The sequence below is a fragment of the Mustela lutreola genome, chromosome 10 (assembly GCF_030435805.1).
Source record: "Mustela lutreola isolate mMusLut2 chromosome 10, mMusLut2.pri, whole genome shotgun sequence".
In the NCBI taxonomy this organism is placed as follows: Eukaryota; Metazoa; Chordata; class Mammalia; order Carnivora; family Mustelidae; genus Mustela; species Mustela lutreola.
Window position 1 is genome coordinate 24,941,476 of NC_081299.1, and position 13,383 is coordinate 24,954,858.

Sequence of the window (13,383 nt, forward strand, 5' to 3'; positions counted from 1 at the left end):
GTCCTGGGATCGAGCCCCGCATGGGGCTCTCTGCTCGGCAGGGAGCCTGCTTCCTCCCCTCTCTCTGCCTGCCTCTCTGCCTGCTTGTCATCTCTCTCTGTCAAATAAATTAATAAAAAGTCTTAAAAAAAAAAAAGAAGCTAGAAAAAGAAGAACAAGTGAAATATAACAAAAGGAAGGAAATAATGAAGATGAGAATGGAAATCAATAAAATAAAATGCAGAAAAAGTATAGAGAAAAATCAATGAAATAAAAAGCTGGTTCTTTGAAAAAAATCAGTAAAACTGATGAAATTATCAATAATAAGAATGAAAGATCCTACAGACATTAAAGGGATCCTATGGCCAATAAAGTAAACAACTTAGATGAAATGGACAAATCCCTGGAAAGGCAAGCTATCAGAGCTCACTCAAGAAGAAATAATTTGAATAGCCCTTTATCTATTAATGAATGTAAGCTCTTGGCATAAAAGCTTTCCATAGAGAAAACACCAGACCCAGAAGATTTTAGTGGTGAATTCTACTAAAAATTCAAAAAAAAAGAAAGAAAACCAATGGTCTATAGACTCCTTCAGAAAACAGAAAAAGGAAATTGTTCCCTACCCATTTTATGAGGCCAGAATTACTATTCCAAAACCACACAAGGCTATTATAAAAAAGAAAAAAAAACCACAGAGAAAAGACGTTATAGATGAAGAACAACACATGGAGGAAGACAAATTCAGTGAACACAGCAGAAAACATGGAAAGAGAAAATGGCCAGAGGACTGACACTGACTGTGCCTCTTGAGTGCAAACCCCTGTATAGTGTTTCATAGCATGAACTTGGAGCCAGACTCCCTGGGTTCAGGTCCTAGCCCCACTACTTAAAGTAAGTTACATAATTTTGGACCAAGTCACCTAACTTCTCTGTACTCCAATGTCCCTGTTTTCAAGTGGAGATAGTAATAGATTTCCCCTCATATGGTTGTTATAAAAATTGAATGAATAAATACATTTCAAATGCTTCTAATAGTACCTGGCACATAGTGAACACTACACAAGTGTGTGTTGAAATTACTATTATTATTCATATATTAGTTGGTTGTCACCTTTAGTAAGCCATGATATGGGTCCTCAAAATGAACAAAGCTGCAGAAGAAGTGACTATTCCCATGGAATTAGTTCCCTGTGGCTGGCATAACAAATCACTTCCTGGCTTAAAACCACAGAAACAAACAAACAAACAAAAAACCCAAAAAACAAAAACAACACAGAAACATATTCTCTCACAGGTCTGGAGGCTGGGATTTCAATACCAGTTTCACTGGGCTGAAATCAAGGGGCTAGCAAGGCTGCATTCTCTCTGGAGATCCTTGGGGAGAATACACTCCTGGTCTCTTCCGAGTTCTGTGGGCTGCCAATGTTCCTTGGCTCATGGCCGCACCCCTCTAATCTCTGCCTCTGTGTTTATATTGCCTCCTCACCTCTGTGTGTCAAATCTCCCTCTGTCTCTTAGAATGACATTTGTGGTTGGATTTAGGGCCTATCCAGAAATCCAGGGTAATCTCTACCAGTCAAGATCCTTAATTTAATTACATCTGCAAAGACTCGTTTTCTTTATAATGTAACATTTATAAGTTCCAGGTACTAGAACCTAATTATCTTTGGGTAGCCATTATTCAACCTATCTGGGTTGAATGGGGTAGATGGATCTTGTGTAGAAATTATAACATATATAACATTTTTTTAAAAGTACACTTTGCTCTCTCTACAACAAACCTGTTAGAATATGCAACCATTTGCCAAGGCACAACTTTTTCACCTGCTGGGTCCCCAAACTGCAAGCATCGCGTCCATAATGAACTACAGCATCTCTAAGCGCTAACATATAAACTCAAATCTGTAAAATTAAGACAAACATCATAAACTTTGGGGCAGGGAAGCTATTAGAAACTTACTGTGCCTTCCTATGATCCAAATAAAATAGTTTATTAACATGGCTAATAAGAACCAAGAACAAGATTTGACAATGGCACTTGTCACTAAAGGTTAAAAACAATGGGCTCACTCTCGATGACCACAGGTACCTCCACCTAGACCCTACATATTTACCCCGTGCTCCACAGTAGTAAAGAAAATTCACTTCTAGAATCAAGCCTGAGTTCGAGAGCTGATGCTATTATGTGTTAATGATGTGACCTTGGACAAATCATTTCACCCCTTTGAGCCTGTTTCTTCATTTATAAAAGAGGAGTAATAAGTTCTTATGCCGCAGAGTTGCTGTGAGTTTAAGTAAGAACTCACGTACAGTACTAGCATGGCAATTAGCATGTAGAGTAACAGCTCAGCAAATTGTTATCACAATTTATCATTATGTACTAAACACTACTATTTCTAACAAAACACTATCTGCTATTCCATTGCAGTAGAAATATCCTCTCATCTTCAGTTTCTTTCCAATTTCAATTTATTTTCAGAGTGGGAGGAGTTTTTCCTTTGGGGACTGTGATCTCATGGGTGAAAGATGTTATGGCCACACAGAAAAAGCCCGGAAAATAACGCAGTCTGCAATTCTGGTATCCATACCCTCAGGGTAAGAAGAAAACAAGGATGAAAAGAGTAAGGACAGGAAGGAAGGCCTGAAGGGCTTGACATGACTAGGTGCACTTAGTCTAAGGGCACAACTAGAATGCCTGATGTTTGGGGAAATGAGACAAGATGACAAATTTAAATAGCCAAAGTCTAAAAAGGGGATGTAGTTGATTCACTCTGCACAGGGATTCACTAAATGATGAGAACTCTGCACTTAGGAGACAGGGAGGTTGAGAGGAGCGAGTTATGATGAGGACAGGGACATCATGATGAGCACAGACAAGGCCAACACAACCCAGTTCATCTTCACACACACAACACCAGCCCTGGGACCGAGGTGAAGTGGAAAGTGGACAGGAGAGCCGAAAAACTCAAGCAAGCTTTTGTTTACGACAACTATGACCCTGCCAGCAACTCCAAGGCACGGGTAGCACGTGGCCTGTCCCAGGATCTCCTGCAGTTAGCCCTGGACCTGGCATGTCGTCGATCAGTGTGGGCTGGGGGAACAAGGGCACACTCCCAATAGTGAAAATACCAGCAGAAGATGAGAAGTCGAGCTACAGGCTTCCTTCTGACCGTGTTGACTGTGTGTCCAGTCTTGCTCCCATCCAAATCACTCTCGGGACAGCAGCTCGGAGCCTGTCACTGCTTCAACATTTCTCCGGGGCTTCCAACATTAGGTCCAGATTCCTTAGCTTGGCCAGCCAAGCCTTTTGTATTTGCTCCTGGCCCTGTTTCTGCTGCTACCCATCTCGTATGCTCTGCTCTGGTCATATTAGATGATTTGCAACTCCTGGTGTATACTTGCTCCTGCGCACGGACACCCCGCTTTGGCAGAGACTGCTCCTTCTGTCTGAGGCGTGCTCTCCGCCTGAGGACTCCCTTTCCTCCTGTCATTATCTCAATTGTCACTTTCTTCAGAAGGTGACTTTTCTAAGAAGAATTAAGTGCTCCCTTCTCTAAGCTTTCAAAACACTTTGTCCAGGGCACCTGGGTGGCTCAGTGGGTTAAGCCTCTGCCTTCAGCTCAGGTCATGGTCTCAGGGTCCTGGGATCGAGTCCCACATCGGGCTCTCTGCTCAGTGGGGAGCCTGCTTCCTTTCTTCTCTCTCTCTGCCTGCCTCTCTGCCTACTTGTAATCTCTGTCAAATAAATAAATAAAATCTTAAAAAAAAAAAAACCACTTTGTCCATACTCCTGTTAACGGCAGTGAGTATGAAACCATAATTAACGTATCCACATCTGTCTTCCTTTATAAACCTCTGGGGTGCCAGGACTATAGTCTAGTCATCTTTGCAACCCTAGCTACTAGCATGGGGGTGCAGAGCTTTAAAGATGTTGAATAAATGAACAGATTTGAAAGACCTGAAATAGAAGTAGAGCTTAAGTCTTTGAGTGACCAAGACACTAAGACAGGTAGGGATGGGAGATAGTCCGTTCCTATAATCAGAAGTTCCCGTTGTGGATGGCAGCTACAAGACTTCCTCCAGCTGTTCAGTGATCATGATCAGAGACAGAATTTAGGGCTCAACATACAACAGGCCCACCCCAGTAGGATGTCCCCTGTCTTATATGACTCCCAACCATTTCTCACACTGATTCTGCCTTTGAGAAGACAACTGCATTTTCCTACGCTTTAGTGTCACCATCTTTTGTGAAGTAACCCCTATTTCAAATGCTCCAAAAGCCAAATTCTTCTCTCCTACTCAAATTCTCATTTTCTCTCTCTTACAAAGTAGAATGGAAAACTTGAGGGCTAAATTAAGGATGCAAATAATCTGAGCACTAACTTAGCATGCAACTTGAGGGAAATTATATCTCTGTATATCTCAACCAGCTCTTCCTTCAAATGGAATCAACCCTACTATCAAGGAGGACACAGGAAATAACAAAAGGTAGAGCTTACATGGTGCGTACTATGCAGCTCACATGTATTAACCTGTTTAATTCTATACCTCTTCGAGGTAGGTGCTATTATTATCCCCACTGTGCACAAGGAGACTCAAAGGAGGCTGTAAAGCTCAGTTAGTGAGCGGTAGGGGCGGGGCTGGAACTGGAATGGTCTGGCTCCAGCAGCCATGCTGTTAACCATTACCTTCTACTACTGCCTTCTCTGCAGGTCACTAAAAGGCACCATACGCAGTACAAAAACTCCAGCACATTAAGGCATAAGGGCAAACAGTGAATGACAGGCCTCGGGTAGTCGACAGTGTTATGCATTTCAATCTAAAATGCATTTTACAGCCGAGATTTTAGATCTCAAACCACCCATTGTTTATAGCTAAAATACTAAGGGTCTCTTGTGATTTTAGCTATCTAGGAGATAGATTTGTCCTTCACTGGTACTACACTTACTATTCCGATGACACTGTCACTAGATGAATAGTCACCTTGGGGTGTTACTTTATGGATCAGCGGGTTAGGTATTTCTCAAGAGCAGTGACCTAAGAATAGAAATATGGCAGAAAATGCCCTTGTGTTCATGATTTTTCTACAGAAACAGAATTTTATTTTTTTAAAAAAGCATTAAGTATTTAGGTCCGTATTACCCTTAACTCAAAAATTTAATTTAGACAAAATTTTAAGACCATGCGCTAGGTGTGACATAGTACCTTCAAACTGTTATCTTGTATAATCATACTCCCTTTGGGCAATGGGCCACTTAGAACGTGTTGAATGAGCGAATACCATTTCAGAGATGAATTCAGAACTCTGCATTTCCAGATGTTTCCTCAGAAGCAACAGGTGTCTTAAAATAGTCATATTTGCTCTGGAGAGCTCTACTACTCAGTCCTGCTTGAAGAGGGAGAACTTACTCCTTTAGAAAAGCTGAAAGCCACCCTTATCTGTACCCACGGTTTCTACATTGTTTTCTTCCCCCATCATCGAGAGAACAGAGAAAGATCAGGTTACATTGCTTTCTTAGGCCTGCATAAATTCCTGTGAGGTTCTCTCTTCTGTCAGGAAAAGTTTCCCTGGCAACCATATTTACACACTCACTTAATCCCCCCCCCTCCTTTGATTTGCTGGTTGGTATAAAAATTAATTTGCATTGAATTGCTTAATCTTACAAGTTAATCATTTTAACAGACTCACAAAATTTTAGAACTTGGTTTCTGGCCAAAATTTGCTTCCTAAGGGGCCTGTCTCCTTTCTTTTGAAATCTGAATGTAATTCTCTTCAGTTCAGTATTTCCCAGCACCTATAGTTTCTGGCTATAGGTAGAGAAAAGAATATTGTCCTGAAGGCATCTGGCCAATAGTATTAGTTAGGAAGATCAAGAGAGGAAGAGGTGCCTCTGAATTAATTCAGAGTAAGCAAGGAGTCAAATTCCTAAAGATCAGCTATGATAAAGAGATGGAAGAGAAGAGTCAAGGACCAAGACAAAATGTCTGGGCCACATGAAACGATGAACACCTAAGATTCTGGGTGATCAGAGTTCAGGACCCAGATAACAGGAATGGAACATGATTATCAAGTATGGAGTGTTATTAATTCATCTACCATGTATTTATTAAGCATCTAAATAGTACTTGGTGCTGGGAATACAGCAGTGAAGAAGAGAGATCCAGGTCATACCTTCATAAGGTTTGTAGTCAAATATTTAAATAGTGAACCAATGTTGGCTTTGTTATTGAACCAAGTATTTTTGGGCTAGGGGCTCATTATACAACTTCCTACAAGGGCCAGAACTGGTTTCAGAGTATGAACGGAGAAGGGACTTAACCGACAGAAACAAGGTCAAGAAGCCCTTCCTGGGACAAATGAGTTGGCATGTCAACAAGCCTTTGATATGTATAATGGTTTCTTCACATCTTCAACAACAATGATACTTAAGCCTCTAGACAGGGAAATGAAGAAAGGTACATTTATCACAGGGCACAAGGCTACATACTTTGCAGTATATACACGAAAAACATATAAAGGTACAAGCTATTCTTAAACACACTCAACAGCTATTTATTGAGCATCTGCTATGTTCAAGGGCTGGTTTTCAGAACTGAAGTTACGGATATGAAAAAGACATAGTTCCTAGCAATTACAACAGTGTGGTAAATGCTAAAATGAGATGTTAAAGTACAAAGGAAGGCCAGAGAGGAAAGATGCTAATTCATTAAAAGCAAGTGGGGAAATGCTTCTGAGATGCGATGCTTGAATTGAATCTTGGTAGAGAGAGAAGTTCGTTGTCTTCAGCTGATAGATTTGGTGGTCATATGTTACACAGCAATAGATAACTACCACAGTGCCTTATGGTGACCGTGCCACTAGCACACATAGGGAGAACATCTGTCCATCTAAACTTTGTTTTGTGACATACACCATAGGTTATACTATAAGTCTCTATATAGATTCACTCTTATATATCCTAAGGCTCACCTGGTCCCTATTGGAGTAGAAAGTGTGAATAAGCACTCTGGGAATGGGAAGGACACAGGGAATGGGAAGAAGCAACGCAGTCTCAGTCTTGTCTGATATCCCCCGCAGAAGAACCCCAAGTTGGCTGGTGTTCAGACCTGGTCAAGTGGTCGGCCTGTACCTAGCACAGTAAGGACTTGGTCAGTACCAGCCAAATAATCACTCAGAGGGAGCAGGAGGAACAAGAGAACAAGAGAAAGAGTGAAAGTTATGTTTGAGGGAGTGGTAATCAGGAGAACCAGAAAACTTCATTTGTTGTCCCTGCCAAGTAATGACTGTAAAGCCAAAAATAAGCAAAAATATCAAAGATTAAGTTTTCCTTCTTCAGGTGGGTAGATAAAAGAACGGAGCAGGCAACAAAGACAAGGGTGGGACATGAGCATCCAAGACAAATGTGGTAAATGGGCCACGTAGTTCAAAGCTTCGGGGTAGTCCCTGGTATGGGGGTGACGGGGTAGCATCAGCCTGACTGAAAAGGCATCAGATCAGGGCAGACAAGTTGTATTACATTTACTCAATCCCAATTTCTGTTTTAGTAGGTTAAAAAAAGCTTGCCATAGCTTCCTACAAGCAAATGGGAATATTCAACCATAAAAGGAATAGAAATGAACTCATTTCTTATTTAAATTGGGAGTAACAACAGTATCAGGACTGTAACTCTACCTGATAATAGTCTCAAGACCGTGATGTTTGAGTTTCCAGGAGACATTCCGGGTAATAACTCCTTGCCTCTTTATTCTCTTCTCTTCAAACTATCTAGTTGAACCTCAAAATACTCCCCATTTGCTCTTTTTTTTTTTTTTAATATTTTATTTATTTATTTGACAGAGAGAGATCACAAGTAGGCAGAGAGGCAGGCAGAGAGAGAGAGAGGAGGAAACAGGCTCCCTGCTGAGCAGAGAGCCCGATGCGGGACTCGATCCCAGGACCCTGAGATCATGACCTGAGCCGAAGGCAGCGGCCTAACCCACTGAGCCACCCAGGCGCCCACCCCATTTGCTCTTAATATTGGGAGTCCAAGAGGAGAAAATCCCAGGAAAATGGGATCATGCACCATGACACAACAAGGACCTTGACACACTACAAAACTAAAACAAGGGATCCAGCACAACATGCTTTTCTGGCTTCAGGAGGTAGTATTGATACCTTCAGGCAGAACTTATTCAATGTGTGGGGTCCAGTGCAAAATGAAAAAGCAGGACCCAAGCTAAAAAATTAGGAATTTCAAGAGAGCAACAATGGAGCATTAAACTGAGTGAGGAGCTCTTCTAAGCACAGGGCCCTGGGAGGTTGCTTAGGCTGCACACCAGCAAAGCTGGTCTTGACTTCAGGGACAGTATAGAGTGGTCCGTTAGAGTCCGAGTTGGGTCCAAATCCTATCTTTGCCACCCATTACTTATGTGATTTAGCCTCTCCATACTTCCAAGAGATTGTGTGGTTGTAATCCAGTATTGTGAGAATTAAGCGGGATAATGAATAGAATGTATACAAAGTGTTTAGCACATAGTAAACACTCAACAAGTGGTAGCTGAACTATTAACATGCAGTAAAATATGCAGGTAATTATCAAAGCAGTACATTTAAGAAAAGGAATTGCTGAACTGCTATTAAGGATATGAAAGCATGAGATTGGAATTTTAGGGCAACCAAAATAATGAGGCAGACAAGGAAGATTGAATCTTCTGCCTTCTCTAACTACTCTCCTACTTCTCTCTTCCCATTTATTGCAAAGCATACAAAGGGTGATGCACATGCTGCCTCCACTTTGAATCTACAGCTCATGCTACAGTCCTGTTATTCTGGCATTTAATATCTCCCTGCCCCCCCTGCCTGAACTGAAGCTATTGTTCTCAAAAAGTTACTAATAACCCTGTTTACCAAATAAAATGGGCATCTCCCACTTTCTCTTTACAATTTCATACTGCTGAGCAATTCCTCCAGCTTGAAACCCTCTCTTCTCCTTCCTTTTGTTGGCACTGCATCCTCATGTCTGACAGCGCGTCTGGCCAGCCTTGCATCTATCTGGTACACGAATGGTCCCGAAGAGAATGCATTTGTTGGAGGAAAAGACTAGATGGTTCTTTGGCTTCTCTGATACTCCTTCTTCTCCCCTATACTGACCCACTCCCCTATACTGACCTGCTTTCTTCTTCTTACCTCCCTAAATGTGGGCTTCTTCAAGCTTTGGCCCTTAGTCCTCTATGCTTCTGTTCATAGGCTGCTGCCTCTAGTTGACTAAGTTATTACACAGCTTCAGAGATCACCTTCTCTACATCAGGCTCCTTCACTTCTCTTTTGAGCTCTAGCCCCCCACTTCCAAATACTTATGGTACACATCCCCTTATAAGTTCCAGTATCACCTCAAGATATCTAGCACTTAGCCTTTCCTCTTCTCCCCAGACTAGCTTTCCTTTTTGTCTTATCTCTATTCATCTTGACACCCATGTTCAAGGCTATATTTGATTCTTCCTTATTTCTTGTCCTCCATATCCAGTCATGAACTCCTGCTCACGTTTCCTTTGTGATACTTACTGAACCCATCTTTTATTTTCACTGCCATCACCCTAATTCAATTCCTTACCCCCTCACATCTAGACTGTAAGTAACGGACTGGCTGGTTGTGCCGGTCTCCTTCTATCCCCACTAAAGTTTATTCTCCACACTGTTGTTGAGAATCTTCTTAAGAATCCTTTCACGACCCCGCATTTCCCTAACCAGTCATCTTCACTTTCCATCATAGGAGATAGAGTTCTAATTCCTTGTTCAGCATTCAAAGCCTGTTAAAATCGGGCTTCTACCACCCCTTCCTGTCTTACAACTTTTCTGCTTAAACCTTCTGATCTTGCCAGACTGGTCCCTGAAAACTTTCTTCTATAGCCCAGTCCTGTGTTTTATAAACATGATTTTTCCGATCTGGAAATTCCTTCCACCGTCCACCTCCCTCTATAACAAAATTCACCATGCCTCTGAAAAAAGCCTTCCTTCCTAATCAGAGTCCATAATGACCTTTCCCTTTTTCTGACTCCTATAATACCACATATTGCAGTGCTTTTGAAAACATACTGAATGGCTGCTTTACATTTAATCCTCACAACTTCATGGGGGTAGGGGGCATTGTCACAAAGAAATAAAGTCAACTAACTTGTCCAACTCATATAGCAAGTAACCCGTAGAACTAGGATCCAAATCCTTATTTAGCTGAGAATAATCCCCAGACTACACCACCTCTCTCATTCTCCTGTCTCAGTATCTGTACACAAGCAGGTGCTCAGTAAACACGGTGATTGAGAAAATTGCCTAAATAGCACCCATGACTCTCTAGCACTTACAGAATTGCCAATCCTAGCAATGTATATTAGGCACCTTCTTCACGTTGCTTGATCTGTAATATAGTTCAAGACAGGGGACTTGCCAAAATGTCACCACTATCCCTTCTAAAAATAAATATTGGTTTAAGCAAAGCTAAAAGGCCTGTATCTGATTCAAGCATGAGGTGAGTTTTGGGGATGTCCTCTGTACATCTCTAGGCCCATCCTTGCTCTTTCCAAACGATTAGGAAGTGAACATAGACTGGCTAGTTGATGGCTTATGAGGTCAAATGGACTATTTTAGAGTTCTAGAGGTGGATGCTAAGGCAGCAGAATAGGATTTCTCTGCTTTGGTAGCTAAGCCCTTGGTAAAAGAAGCCCAATAAAAGTGCATCATGGGTGGAAAATGGGATCAAAAGAGGGTAAGAGTAAGGAGGGAGGCAGAACAGAAAGAAGGAAATGCTAGAAATACTCTATCGAGGAGATGGTGCTGTCCTTTTCTGAATAGTTTCTTGAAGCTGTCAGATCCAACCCTGTCCTCTGCGGCAAGTACCACGGAACAGTGGGCTCTGTCGCTTCTGCATGATTCATGGCTCAGTCCTGAACTGCTTGTTCTGACCCACATCATAGGCCAGATCCTGTCTTGCTCCAGGTCCTCCAGGCTTCTGACCTTATTACTCCCTTCCTCAGGTCTCAGAAACCCGACCTCACAGATCTGACCTCCAGCATTGCTTCCCTGGTTATGCCCTATATTTTCCTCTTGTTGTATGGTATAGATCCGTCCTCTCTGGATTATGCCTCTATTGTCACACGTTGTACCCAGTGCCCAGGCCTTCTACCTTGGAGCTACTGGAAAGTATCCCCTTCCCACCTCTACACTTTGAATGCTTACTTGGAAAGATACGAGTGACAAAGACCAGGGGTGAGCCTCCAAAAAACAGATGGCGGGGGGGGGGGGAATGTGGGGAAGAAGAACAATAAGAAGGAAAATACGATGGGAAATTGTAGTGGCAATTAGAAATTCTAGATTACTTTTGGAAAGTTACTTTATCAAGGAAGGAAAAAGGCCAAAGCTACAATATAAAACCACTGCAGAGAGATAACCATACTCTTCAAGTGTCTATGTTCACTCCCTCCTCTGCTTTGGCTGTCCTTCTGTCCTTCCCAATCTTCTCTGCGAGCAAACTCCTATTCATCCTTCAAGATCTTGCTTAAACACATACTTTTCTGGAAAGCCTTCTCTGACCCTCTCAGACAGCTAATTGTTCCCTCCTTTGTGTTTCCACAGCTCTTTCTATACACATCTATTATGCTATCACTTTTATTGGCAATTTTATTTGTCTCTCCCACTACTTCTCTGAGGACAAGGACTAATTATTTTATTCATCTCTGCATCCCCAAGACATAGAACAAGACACAGTAGAGTGCCTGGCATATACCAAGTGTTTTTTTGTTGTGTGATAAAAGACTTCAAGAGCAGTAAGAAGTACAATTTGCACTTCACTTGCAAACATCACATTGGTTCCTGGTACTTTTCATGTGTAACCACGTTTTCCCTTGATTTGGGAGAAACGACTTTAGACTCATAAAGGAAATTCTATTGATATCACTGGCACATTAGCCAGTTTTTCATCCTCACTGATGATAGCAACATCCCCCCCACCAACCCCTCCACCACCACCATCACCACCACCACCACCACACACACACACACACACACACACACTCACATACTTCCAAGAAGCTCCCAGGGCAAGCTTAACATTAGTGGCACATGGCCCATCCTACCATCTCGGTTGTAGTGAAAGCTAAATTACACCGTGAGACTAAAGCTGCCACAGATCTTAGTGAACTGGTGGTGGTTGGGGGAGGGGGTGATAATCCAAAGAACACGCTGTTGGCCCACCTAGCAGAAGGGCCGGGAAGGAAGATGAATTTAAACCTTGCCTTATAAGAAATTTGTTAGAAACTCACGCAAAACAGCCGCTTCCTCTGGACATGACAGACCCGCTCCAGGTGTCCGGCGGTGACCTTTGCCCATGAGTGTCAGGTCATCACCCAGCACAGAAAACAAGGAGCTAGAGCCTTCCCCGGGCATCCCTCCTTCTCAAACCTGGCAAATCTTGGGGCCTGGTTTTCCTTTAGGAGATTGTCCTCTCCTCCCAGCACCGGCAATCCCCAGTTCCCTCTGCCGGTGCCCCTCTAAGCACCAATCTCGCCTTCGTCGCACAGCGGGGGCCCAGCCTGACTCTAGGTCAAAAGTGCCGGCGTCCGGGCTGTCAGGCCCTGCTGAGTGGGGGGACGCTGAGGTCAGGCCCGACCCCCGGGTCTCCTCGCACTCTGCGGGACGAGCGGAGCGGACGCAGGCCGCGCCAGGCCACGGGCTGCCGAGGCGCGGGCCTCTGCGCGAAGGGACTCGGCCCCCGAGAAGCCGCGCGAGCGCCGATGCTCCGGCCGGTCCCCCTCTGCCTGCCGCAAGTCCCGGCACCCTGCGCGTCGCGGCCGGTCGCTCCGCGGGCCCGACTGCTGGGTGCCCGCGCGGGCCCCGCGCCGCGGATCCCGGGTCAGGCCGCTCGCCGCCTGCCCGCCCGTGCCCACGGCAGTGCCCCGCCCCGCGCGGCCCGGCCCGGTCGCCGCGCCCTGGCCCGGCCGTGACAGCTGGGTGCCCAAAGGGTTAAGCCGGCAGCGCAGCGGCCCGAGTGCCCCGCGCGCTGCCGGTCCGCCGCGAGCCGGCCCCAGCGCGCACGCGCCCGCCCGTTACCTGCGGTCGCGTTCGCGCTCCTCCTCCACCTGGCCGCTCTCTCCCGGGGGCCGCCCCTCAGCCCGCCCCCTCGGCTCGGCGCCGCGCACCCTGCTGGCTACTCGGACACAGCCCGGGGAGGAGGGGCGTGGGGCGATTACCATATATTAGCATACCAGCGCGCATCACGTGGCCTCTCCAGCCAATGGTCACTCTGGAAAGGCGGGGATAGGGTTGAACACGCCTAGGTGCTGCTCCGGGCCTGAACCGGTGGCCATGGCAACGCTGGGCGGGCGGGGGAAGTGGGGAGGCACTGGAGCCCAGTGGCCCCCCGGGAGCATCTCTCC

General features: G+C 44.6%; 1 protein-coding gene across 2 annotated transcripts in view; it reads right to left on the reverse strand.

The window, feature by feature from the left end:
• The window catches only part of PHC2 (polyhomeotic homolog 2), a 112,751-nt gene extending 99,589 nt beyond the window's left edge, over positions 1-13,162 (reverse strand). The window contains exon 1 of one of the 2 annotated variants that reach the window (XM_059138293.1): positions 13,058-13,162. The gene's annotated coding sequence lies outside the window, so the exon portion shown is untranslated. Of the gene's footprint in view, positions 1-12,270; positions 12,416-13,057 lie in introns of those variants that run through there. The other variant, XM_059138294.1, reaches the window with a different exon arrangement.
• Positions 13,163-13,383: the final 221 nt, after the last annotated feature.